This window comes from Halichoerus grypus, chromosome 2, assembly GCF_964656455.1.
Source record: "Halichoerus grypus chromosome 2, mHalGry1.hap1.1, whole genome shotgun sequence".
Taxonomy (NCBI): domain Eukaryota; kingdom Metazoa; phylum Chordata; class Mammalia; order Carnivora; family Phocidae; genus Halichoerus; species Halichoerus grypus.
In genome coordinates this window covers 50,240,253-50,252,314 of record NC_135713.1, presented here as the reverse complement: position 1 = coordinate 50,252,314, position 12,062 = coordinate 50,240,253, and the positions used below count along the sequence as shown (strand labels likewise).

General features: G+C 40.6%; 1 pseudogene; it reads left to right on the top strand.

The window, feature by feature from the left end:
- The first annotated feature begins 2,231 nt into the window (after window positions 1-2,231).
- Window positions 2,232-2,716, top strand: LOC118542962 (cytochrome c oxidase subunit 8A, mitochondrial pseudogene; annotated as a pseudogene).
- The last annotated feature ends 9,346 nt before the right edge of the window (window positions 2,717-12,062 follow it).

Below are 12,062 nucleotides of genomic sequence, written 5' to 3'. Positions count from 1 at the left end.
CTTCTTAACCAAAATCCTCTCCCATATCCCTTCTCAGAGCAATCACAGCAGCACGTGTATCACATTCCATTTTATCCTTACTATTTCTCATTCCCTATACCCTTAATCAATCCACAGAATTTCCAAAAGACCTTTGTGAAAGGATCCTGGCTCTGCCCTGAGAATGAGACTTTCCCTAAAGACCCTTTCAGTGGACAGTACTCTCTCCCCTGCTCTAGGCCTACAGATGGGGTAGTATCCTTTTCCCTCTCTTCCAGACCACTCTCCTCCCTTCCTCTGTAAAAACTCCTGCAGCTTTGAATCTCCTGTTATCAGATTGCACCACCCATCACCCCTCCTTGTTACAGTCCCAGTCCTTAGCTTACACCCTTCATTCCTAGAATATTTAGTTCCTGGCTGGCTGTCTCTTCCTCCAAGCTCAGATTCTCTGGTCCATTGTTATCATTGCTCCCTCTTGCCCAATCCCCTGGCCTCTTCACTCTGTCATCCTGGCTAAACCACACATGTCTTGGTTAGAACCAAGTCTCTGTCTGCTCTGCACCTACACCCTCTGAAAGCTGAAAGAAGCTGGAGAGAAATAGAGCCATGCCAACTGGGTCGCTGTAAAGTCTGGATCGTGAGCCTCAAGCAGCAAAGTCCATGCATCCTTCTATCTTCCTAGATGATTCTTTCATGCCTTTTCCTTTCTCTGCAAACCCCAAGTCCCCAACCACATTTTCAGCCCTTGACTTGGCTTCTCTAAATCATTAAGAGAAGAAAGGCAATCAAATAGCAACTTCCACAAGCTCCCACCTTCACTTCACTCTCCTGCATGTGCACCCACATTCTCTGATGGCTGTGATATAGACAGCTTCCCCTCTGACCACCAGGGATTCCAGATGCTGCAGCATCACTAAGCCCATATTCTGCCCTCTTTGGGCCAAATTCTCTAGCTCCCCTGGATTGGATGACACCACAGAGACAGAAGATAAGCCATGATGGGATGTGGATCTCTTTTCTTTGATTAAATTAGAAATTTAAACTATTCCTTTGGGGGCGCCTGGATGGCTCAGTTGGTTAAGTGTCTGCCTTCAGCGCAGGTCATGATCCCAGGGTCCTGAGATAGAGTCTTTTTTTTTTTTTTTTAAAGATTTTATTTATTCATTTATTTGAGAGAGTGAGAGAGAGAGAGCACATGAGAGGGGGGAAGGTCAGAGGGAGAAGCAGACTCCCTGCCGAGCAGGGAGCCCAATGCGGGACTCGATCCCGGGACTCCAGGATCATGACCTGAGCCGAAGGCAGTCGCTTAACCAACTGAGCCACCCAGGCGCCCTGAGATAGAGTCTTGCATCCAGCTCCTTGCTCAGTGGGGAGCCTGCTTCTCCCTCTGCCTGCCACTCTCCCTGCTTGTGCTCTCTCTCTCTCTCTCTCTGTGTCAAATAAATAAAATCTTAAAAAAAATTTTTTTAATAAAATAAAATAAACTATTCCTTTGTGCTTTGTTCCCAAGTAGAGGATAAGGTTAATGATATGCTAGTATTTCAACATAAAAAAGACTGGCATCCCTGTATTGTTCCTCTGGTAGATGCCTATTTTTCTGGCTTCTACTCATTTCAAGTACAGTGACCTGGAGAAGACAAATAAAATAGGATTTGAGTCCTTAATGTGTTGTGTGTTTATTTGGATTTACCAAGACCAATTCAATCAGTAAAAATAAAATCTTGTTCAGTCTTTTCCCCTTGTAATCATTGGAAGATCTCAGAAGTGAATAGTGTATGGGGGTGAGAAGTATGTGTGGAGGGAGATGGAGGTAGGATGAAATACTACTTTTTGTGAGCTTTTTAAAAAAGTCTTCACTTTTCCCAGACAATTTTTGAAAAAGAGTACCATGTATGATTTTTCTCTCCTTCCTTTCTAGCCCAAACTGTCAACAGTTCAAATTCCCACTTTCCTATTACACCAGTTAAGCTTATAGGAAAGAGTCTTCTAAGGGTATTTGCATTTTAATTTACATTGAAGACTTACACATCTGCCTTGGCATTATGCAAATGCTTTATGTCTGTTATTTCCATCTTTATGCTCATCTTCACAGGATTGGTAGTATTTTATCATCATCCCCATTTACAGATTTGGAAACAGGCTTAGATAAATTCAGGGATCAGCCCAAGGTCTCTAGCTACTAAGTCGGGGAGCTGAGGATCAAACATAGGCAGTCTGACTCCTGAGTGTGTATAGGAGGGATGTCCTGGCTGGCAACTGTCGTCATTCCGTGTGGACATGTCTTTGTCGACGGCGCAGCTGCTCAGGGGCCTGTCAGGTCTCACCCGGAGGCTCCCAGTGCAGCATGCCCAGATCCATTCCAAGTCTCCGCGGGAGGAGCTCGGGACCATGGATGTTGCCGTTGGGCTCACCTCCTGCTTCCTGTGTTTCCTCCTGCCATCGGGCTGGGTCCTGTCGCATCTGGAGAGCTACAAGAAGCGGGAGTGAAGGGGGCTGTCCTGTCCCTCACCCTGTGACCTGACCACCCCTGGCCTCTCCTGATCATGTCTGCTGCATCTCTGGCCGGTCTTCCCGGGATCATGTCCTTCAATTACAGTGACCTCTTCTGCAGTCATGACCTCTCCATTTCTCCATGGTGACATCCTGGGACCACATATATTGGTTTATAAGGCCCTACTCGGTAGGGCCCTCCTTGTAACCATAAAGTCTATTTAAACCTTGAAAAAAAAAAAAAAAAGGAGGGATGTCCCAACACCTTCTGTTAGTTCCCCTCTCTGAGATTCACTCAGTTATATCCTACAGTCCATTGGGTATTTAAGAGGAGAATGGGATGAATGGGGTCAAGTTTCACTGAGAAGATAAAAGACGACTTAGGTCAACAGAATAGATCACTGCCTCAGGATAAGAGTTAGCAAAGGCAAAATGCAAATTCTAAGTAGAAAAAAAACCTATTACATTTTAAATTCTTATCTGCTAACACAGTGGAAAGTGTGGGACAACCCGAGTCTCTAAGTAGCTTAAGGAGGCAATCTAAGATACTGATTTCTAGAATGAAAACTGCCAAGATTTAAAGCCAGGCTCTTCTTACTATGTGATCTTGGGCCACTTATTTAACCCTCAGGTTCTTCCTAGGCAAATAGGGATAGTGATAGCAGCAACTTCAGAGTCAAGTTGGTACCAAGTGTTCACCAAAGGGACATTAAACTTTGAATGCAGTATGAGAGACTGAATAGACAGTGGCCAGATTGTATGTAAAAATAAAACTCTAACCCACTATCTGCAACCAGCCCAGGAAACCAACCCATTATCTATAGTAATGAGTGCAGGAAACTAGCCTACTTACTATTTGTAAGTCTGACATGTAAAAAGACCACTATCTCTAGAAAAAAATCCATGAAACCAAATAACTCCTGAAACAATCAGCCTCAAATAGTCAGGACTTCATTCATAACTGGCACCTTCATTGAATTTTGTCCTCACTTCTAACTTAGAACCAACCAGAGAGAGCCAGTCACACCATTAACCAATCACACAAGATATCCTGCTTCTAATTAGCCCACCTACAACTTCCTCATGCTAACAGCCTTTAATAGGAGTGTACCTGAAGTCTTCCCTTTTCTTCTCTCTAAAGCTTTCCCACTACTCTGCCTGCTTTTGAGTCTCAACCAAAACACAAGTTATGGTGGCTGAATCTCTTGTTATATCCCTTGAAAGCCCTGAATAAATTGATTTCACCTGTTCCCATTGGGTTGGTCTTCATTTATTTCCACAAACCTTAACTGAGTTCATTCAGATGAGAAATGATGGGGACTTAGAGCAAGATCGTAACAGTGAACATGGTGAGAGGTGAGCAGATTCAGGACGTATTTTAAAGGTAGAACCTTCACAAGTAAGAGGTGAGGGAAGGTGGGGATCAGGTTCTAGGCCGGTAACAAGGTGGGCAATGGTGCCATGTGCAGAGATAGGGAAGGCTGGAGTATGTACATTCCCAAACTGGAGGAACAGTGCTTTAGGCTTACCTACTCCCTGCACACACAGGAATGTAAATAGCTCCAAAAATCCTCTTTAAGAGACCATCTCAGCCAGCCCAACATGCGGGCAGAGGATCATTTCTTCAGACAGAAGTACCTCTAGGGTAGGAGTTCCTGAGTGTTGTAAGTTCCCACTGCCACTTACTTCTCCTCCCTCAAAAACAAATCTTCACAATTCCCTGACTGATATGTGAAATTCTACCCTTGGAACTGGCTTCAACCACAATTAAAAAGTTAATAAGATGGCATAATCTCAATTTGTTTTAAAGTACATATATATCTGGAAGGAAATACAGCAAAATGTTAACCACATTTGTTATCTCTGAATAGTGATATTCTGGGTGATTTAAATTTTCTTCTTAATACATTTCTGTATTGCCTAAGCCTTTAATAATGAAAAAGACTTTTCTTATTAAAAAAAAACACATTTCTTAAAAATGAGATCTCTGGGATAGGTAACAAATTAAAAGCTGTCAGTCATTTCTTCCCTGGCATGAATAAATGGAGTGTATATCACACATGTGCAAGTTCTGAAGCGGAATGTAGAAGATATGAGAACTGGGCTGTCTACTAGGGTCAAAGGCACACGAGGAAATATGTTCCCCAAGTACTTCACAAGAAGGCCAAAAACAGCCCTGCCTTTGCAGCTATATGAGAGAGATTAGCCTCAGAGTTGGGCCTGGAGAGTGAGCTGTGATACAAATATATACAGTATTTCCAAACACCGTTTCAGGGGAGTCACCACCAGCCTAAGAACAAGGGACAGCCTATTTTTTAATGAAATGATTAATTTGGAAGTGCAAACAAAGGGAAATTCAGAAATAGGCCGTCCCAAGAGAACCAGTCTTGACTGGGGCCAATTCAACCCTGACCACACCTCACTGTCATGGCCAAGGCATGGACTTGGAGAAGCACCAAGGTGTGTGGCCATATTTTGTCACTTGGGTGAGAAAAGGAAGTGAAATGATATCGGGCTCCATTCGCCCTACCCAATGGAAGAGGAAAGCTGTCGCCCAACCCCCACCCCCAATTCAACAGGGCTTCTGCTCTGAAAACTTTAAATCATTGGCTTATTTCCACTCATTCTTGGCTAAACTGACAAATATATCTGTTTACTCCGGCTTCAAGCAAAGAATAGGCCCCTCCAGAGCCTAGGATTTAAAATGCTCAGCAGTGTGGCTGATTGATGCTGGGAGGATTGTCAATGGAGAGTTTCTCTGGCAGTGTGAACGTAGGAGATAGAGAGATGGATGGACTCTCAAAGTATCAAGGGCCCAGAAAACTCCAGAAGCACATTTTCCTGCTCAACAGTAACATTGGAGGGACACTTCAGATACATTGTTTTCATCACGTCCCCCACTAACCCTAAATTATCCAAAACTTGGAAATAAATTGAAGAAAGAAATGTTTGTCCTCTCAAGGTCATTGTTTAACAGGCTCATGAGATGATCATTTAATTAGGACTTGGATTTTGCCATTCAGTACTTGTGAAAAGGATGCTAACTTGTAGATTTCTATCCCAAAAGTTACAATTTTATTGCCCAGTAGAACATGAGCCAACTTTATATCTTTTAGCAAATTCATTTCCACTTTCTTTTTGACTGGCTTACAATATAAATGTCCATTCCTCAAATTTTCTTTTTGAACAACCTCTACCTTCTTACTGAGTTACTCATTAATTAATGAGTTGAGTAAAATCTTTACACATGCTTATTGTCTTTCATATCAGTCATGTGTCAGGGAGAAAAACTTTTCCTCCACCCTCTCAGATTCAGAGCTCGGTGCCTACAAATTAAACTCAAATGGACATATCAGCAAGAGAGAAAATAGATTTTAATCATGTATGTAGGGGAGTTTGTATAAAACAGATGTGACTAAAGGGGCTTATACATCTTAACAGGGCAAGTGGAAGGGGAGATCGGCACTCTTGGAAGCAAATGACTTCTTAGAAGGATGGACATAAAAGAGCACTTAGAAGAGATGGGGGATACGATAGTTTTGTGACAATGTCTGTTTTGGTGTGATGGCAACTTCTCATCACCAAGATTAGAGTTGCTCTCAGGGAAGGGATTTGGGACAATTGAGTTCTTTTGAAAGGCTCTACTCTTAGACAGATGAGGGAGTTCAGGATCTCAAATCCTTCAGCTCAAAATAATTTTTATGCAACAGCAGCATATTCTGGACCCCTTCATACCTTCACATGTTTTAAATTTTTGGAAACTTATTTTCCAATTTGCAGGTGTGGAAATGTAAGTCTCAAGGATAACAGAAGAGCCACACCTCAGCAGGATCAGAGCCAGACTTTAAGGCCAGGTCTGACACTAAAGTTCTTCCCACATTGCCAAACTAAATAGCCTTGACCAAGATACTTTCCCTCTCTGAGCTCAGTTTCCTCGGATGTAAACTGGGGCAGGTAGAAGAAGTGATCTCCACAGTTCCTTCCAGATCCAGTGATCTCTGATAAAGTTAATTCCGTGGCAAAATGATTAAAAAAAAAAAACAAGCCAGACTGATCTTCATGTCTTCTTCCCATGCCACCCCCATCCCTAATGACATCATTTCGTAGATGAGCCCATGGTCCTGAATTTTCTCTCCCTATCAAGACTGCCCTATCCTGGGGCGCCTGGATGGCTCAGTCAGTTGGGCCTCTGCCTTCGGCTCAAGTCATGGTCCCAGGGTCCTGGGATCAAGCCCTGCATCGGGCTCCCTGCTCAGCAGGGAGCCTGCTTCTCTCTCTACCTCTGTCTGCCACTCCCCCTGCTTGTGCTCGCTCTCTCTCTGTCAAATAAATAAATAAAATCTTAAAAAAAAAAAAAAAGACTGCCCTATCCTGTGAGTTGTCCATCAGGGAACACTTCCAACAGGGAATCTGCTAATGTTATAAACTATAAAGCAATCAATACTAAGGAAAATGGCTATTAAGAGATTAAGGTCTCATGCACATATATATATGCACTCTCCTTTAAAAGGTATCTGTATTTACCTTCCAAGAAAGACAAAATTTTTACTCAGGTGAATGGTAAAATCCCAGACAATGTGACAGGCAAGTGGGGTAGCTTTGTGAGGGCAGGAGAATCTTAATAATCCTACACCAAATGTATTTGGAGGGCTTGGTTTTGGTCAAAACAGACCAGAGCTAAGTCCCGGCCAGCACCAGTTCCTATGCCACACCAGCTATTATATATTTTGAACACTACCCTTGCTTTTTTGCCTTGGTTCATTGAGTCACATCTGCTTCCAAATACATACAACAGTGACAAAATCTCTGCATCTGTTGCTAGGCATTCATCTTCCCCAACCCAAAATGTAACATTTGTACTTGAACACTGCTATTGATTAAGATGATTAAACTTGGTTCTCATTATTCTTCATTAAATGGGAAATAGATGCTTACGTATTTTTCTTATTAATCTGTCCTAATGTTTCTACACTGACTATTTCTTCAATGTTAGAGTTTAAATAATGAAAACAACTAATGCCAAGACTCTATTAAGGATAAGGAATGAACTACCATCCTGATCCCTTCAGTGAAGCTTGTCTTTTTAATGCTCTTTTCCCCTCCTCCCTGGCAATTAAAAGACAAGCATCTGTGCTGGGGAAGGGTGTGCATATGTATGTTTTAGAACAGAGGAGAACGAGCAGGACAGTTTTTGTCACTGCCAATGTTGTAACAACATAGCATGTCTTGACTTACCAGAGAATTATTTATTTCAACATCTTTTTTTATAAAGATAATGATGGGTCGTCTTCTGGATTAGCATCAGATCTCAAGGGAATGTCCTGGCCTAGACAAGACATAGCACATGTGGTCAAAGGTACATGTACAACAATGTTTCTCAACCCTGGCTGCACATTAGAATCACCTGAGGACCTTTTAAAAAAAAAAATACTCATGCCTAGGCAGCACTGAGACCAATAAAATCACAACCTCTGGTAGTAAGTCCAACTATAAGAATAGAAAAGCTCTACAGGTGACTTTAACATACTGCCAGAAGTGTGTACCCCTGGTGTAGAGGGTTGTTTACTGAAGCTTTGCTTATAGAAGGAAAACAATGCAAACAACTTATATTTTATTCATTGGGTGTGATTAATTAAATTCTGGTGCATCCACACAATGAGATACTTACCAGTCTTTTTAAAAATAATAATAATAAAGCAAATCTATAGGTGTTGGGCAAAGCAATTCGCTCCATCAGTGCTTTGGGCACAATAAGTAAGGCCTATAATTTTTTGGGAGGCCTATAAATGTTAGACACCCAAAAAAATTATTGATTACAAAATATAAAAACAAAACTGCAAAGTTACAATGAATAAATGTTTGTCTATAAAACATAATATGCTATCAACTTCAGTAATTATTAGATTTGGTATTCATAAAATTTTTATTACATTTGAAAACAATTGGCAGGTTATTTTCGCACCTCAGGAATTCCCAAGTAGGCATCATCAGTGGTTCTCAAAATGCAGCCTCCAGAAGAGCATCATCAGACTCACCTGAGAACTTGCTAGAAATGAAGACTTTGAGGCCTCACCTCCAACCTACTGAATCAGAAACTCTGAGGATGGAGCCCTATTATCCGCCTGCACAAGCCCTTCAAGGGATTCTGATATATGCTCAAATATGAGAATCACTGTACTAGATGATTACCAAAATAAAAAGATAATATTACATAATTATAATTAAAATAACCAACCATAAATTAAATAATAAGTAGCCAAGTAATTTACAAAGCACAATTTGAAAATCCTTTCAAAAATTTCTGCTGAGAAAAAAAATATATATATATCCTCAAAAAGTTAAACATAAAATTATTATATGATCTAGCAATTCTATTCCTAGAGATATACCCAAAAGAACTGCAGGAACTCAAACAGATACTTATACATCAATATTCACAACAGCATTATTCACAATAGCCAAAAGGTGGACACCCAAGTGTCCATCAATGGAAGAGCTGATAAACAAAATGTGGTCTACATGTACAACAGATTATTTGGCCATAAGAAGGAATGAAATTCTGATACATGCTACAACATGGATAAACCTCAAAAACATTATGCTAACTGAAGTAAGCCAACACAAACAGACAAATAATGCAAGATAAACTTATTTGAGGTACCTAGAATAAGCAAATTCATAGAGGCAGAAAGTAGAAGAAAGGCTACCAGGGGCTAGGGGTGGAGGTGAGGTAGGAGTGGGGGAGGGGATTTAATAAGTAGAGTTCCTGTTTAGGGTGATAAAAAAGTTGTGGAAATGGATACTGGCATAGTCATACCGCATTGTGAATGTACTTAATATCACTGAACTGTGCACTTAAAAATAGTTAAAATGATGAATTGTATGTTGTATGTATTTTCCCACAATAAAAAAATGCAAGCAGGAGAACCAAGAAATCAGCAATGTAATTCAGTCTAAACCAAACCAGTGGAACCAATGGTATAAGTCCCAGTCCAGTCTCAAGTCTTGAGAACCAGGAATACTGATGTCTGAGGGCAGGAGAAAATGGATGTCCCAGCTCCAGTAAAGAGAACAAATCTGCCCTTCCCTCCCACCTTTTGTACTACTCAGGTCCTCGGTGGATAGGATGATGCCCACCCATATTGGTGAGGAAGGACTTCTTTACTCAGTCTACCAATTCAAATGCTAATCTCTTCCAGAAGCATCCTCACAGACATACTCAGAAATAATGTTTTACCAGCTATCTGGGCATCCCTTAACCCAAGCAAATTGACACATAAAATTTACCATCACATGTCTACTCTCACCACTTTTATTCAGCATAGTACTGGAAGTCCTAGCCACAGCAATCAGAAAATAAAAAGAAATAAAAGACAACCAAATCAGCGAGGAAGAAGTCAAGATTTCACTATTTGCAGATGACATGATACTATATATAAAAAACCCAAAAGACTCCACCATAAAACTGTTAGACCTGATAAATTCAGTAAAGTCACAGGATACAAAATCAGTGCACAGAAATCTGTTGCAGTTCTATACACCAATAATGAAGCAGCAGAAAGAAAATTAAGGAACAATCCATTTACAATTAGACACCTAGAAATAAAACTAACCAAGGAGGTGAAAAACCTGTGTTCTGAAAACTATAAAACACAGATGACAGAAATTGATGATGACACAAAGAAATGGAAAGACATTCCATGCTCATGGATTGAAAGAACAAATATTGTTAAAATGTCTATATTACCCAAAGCAATCTACTCATTTAATGCAATCCCTATAAAATATCAACAGCATTTTTCACAGAGCTAGAATGAACAATCCTAAAATTTGTGTGGAACCACAAAAGACCCCAAATAGCCAAAGTAACCTTCAAAAAAAGAAAGAAAGGAAAAAAAAAAAAAAAGCTGGAGACATCACAATTCTAGACCTCAAGTTATATTACAAAGCTGTAATAATCAAAACAGTATGGTAGTGGCACAAAAATAGACACATAGATCAATGGAACAGAATAGAAAACCCAAAAATGGACCCACAATTATACGGTCAATTAATCTTCGGCAAAGAAGGAAAGAATATCCAATGGAAAAAAGACAATCTCTTCAATAAATGGTGCTGGGGAAATTAGACAGCAACATGCAAAAGAATGAAACTGGACCACTTTCTTACACCGTACACAAAGATAATCAACAACACAAGAAACAATAGGTGTTGGCGACGATGGGGAGAAAGGAGAACCTTCTTGCACTGTTAGTGGGAAGGCAAACTGATGCAGCCTCTCAGTATGGAGGTGTCTCAAAAAGTTAAAAATAGAACTACCCTACGATCCAGGAATCACACTACCAGGTATTTACCTGAAGAATACAAAAATACTAATTCAAAGGGATATTTATAGCAGCATTCTCTACAATAGCCAAATTATGAAAAAAGCCCAAGTGTCCATCAACTGATGAATGGATGAAGAAGATGTGGCATATATATAATGTAATATTACTCAGCCATCAAAAAGAATGAAAGCTTGCCATTTGCAATGATGTGGATGGAGCTAGAGACTATAATACTAAGTGAAATAAGTCAGTCAGAGAAAGACAAATACAGTATGATTTCACTCATATGTGGAATTTAAGAAACCAAACAAATTAGCAAAGGGGAAAAAAGAGAGAGAGAGGTAAACCAAGAAGCAGACTCTTAACTATAGAGAACAAATTGATGGTTACCAGAAGGGAGGTGGGTGGGGGGATGGGTGAAATAAGTGATGGGGATGAAGGAGGGCACTTGTGATGAGCACCGGGTGATGTATGGAACTGTTGAATCACTACATTTTACACCTGAAACTAATATTACACTGTATGTTAACTAACTGGAATTTAAATAAAAACTTTTTTAAAATTTACCATCACAGATGATCTATTTACCATGTATAAGCTTGGACTATATAGGTTCCTTGAAGGCAGGGACTATTGTTCATAAGTCTCCAATACCTAACACAGCACCTAGATGGCAGCAGTTAACAGTAAATGAATCAACAGGTGACTAAGGGAATGAGCAAGTAAATGAATAAATGAGTACGTAAATAAACAAATGACTGTCACATAAGTCTTTAGGGTGGTCTAGTACCCAGTGAGCTTGTGTGCAAAATTTTGTGCATCTATGAGGTTTTCGGAGAAAGGGTCTGCACCTTTTATTAGATTATGAGTGGGACATAGGCCCCCAAAGTGCTTGCAACCACTGGTGTAGAGACAGGCAGAGGATGAGGTGAACTAGAGGGTTTCTCAGTATAGCTTACCCGGCCACTCACCAATCCTCCTCCTGCATATATACCCCAAGAAATTACCACACTGGTTCCTGCAAGGACTTAAGCGAAGTTGTTTTCCAAGGCTCCTAGAAACCCCAGATGCTGTTTTGTTTGCCTCCTGCCACTTACAGAGGATATGTGGGAAACACTGGTAAAACGCTCTGCCACACAGGGGAGAACGTAATGCCTTCAACCTAGCTTCCGCTCCTAGCTCCATAATCCCCATCCCAAACTACCTAGGGAGTATAGTTTATCTCTGTTTCCAGAAGGGCGGGTATTAGAGGGCAAATGCCACCTG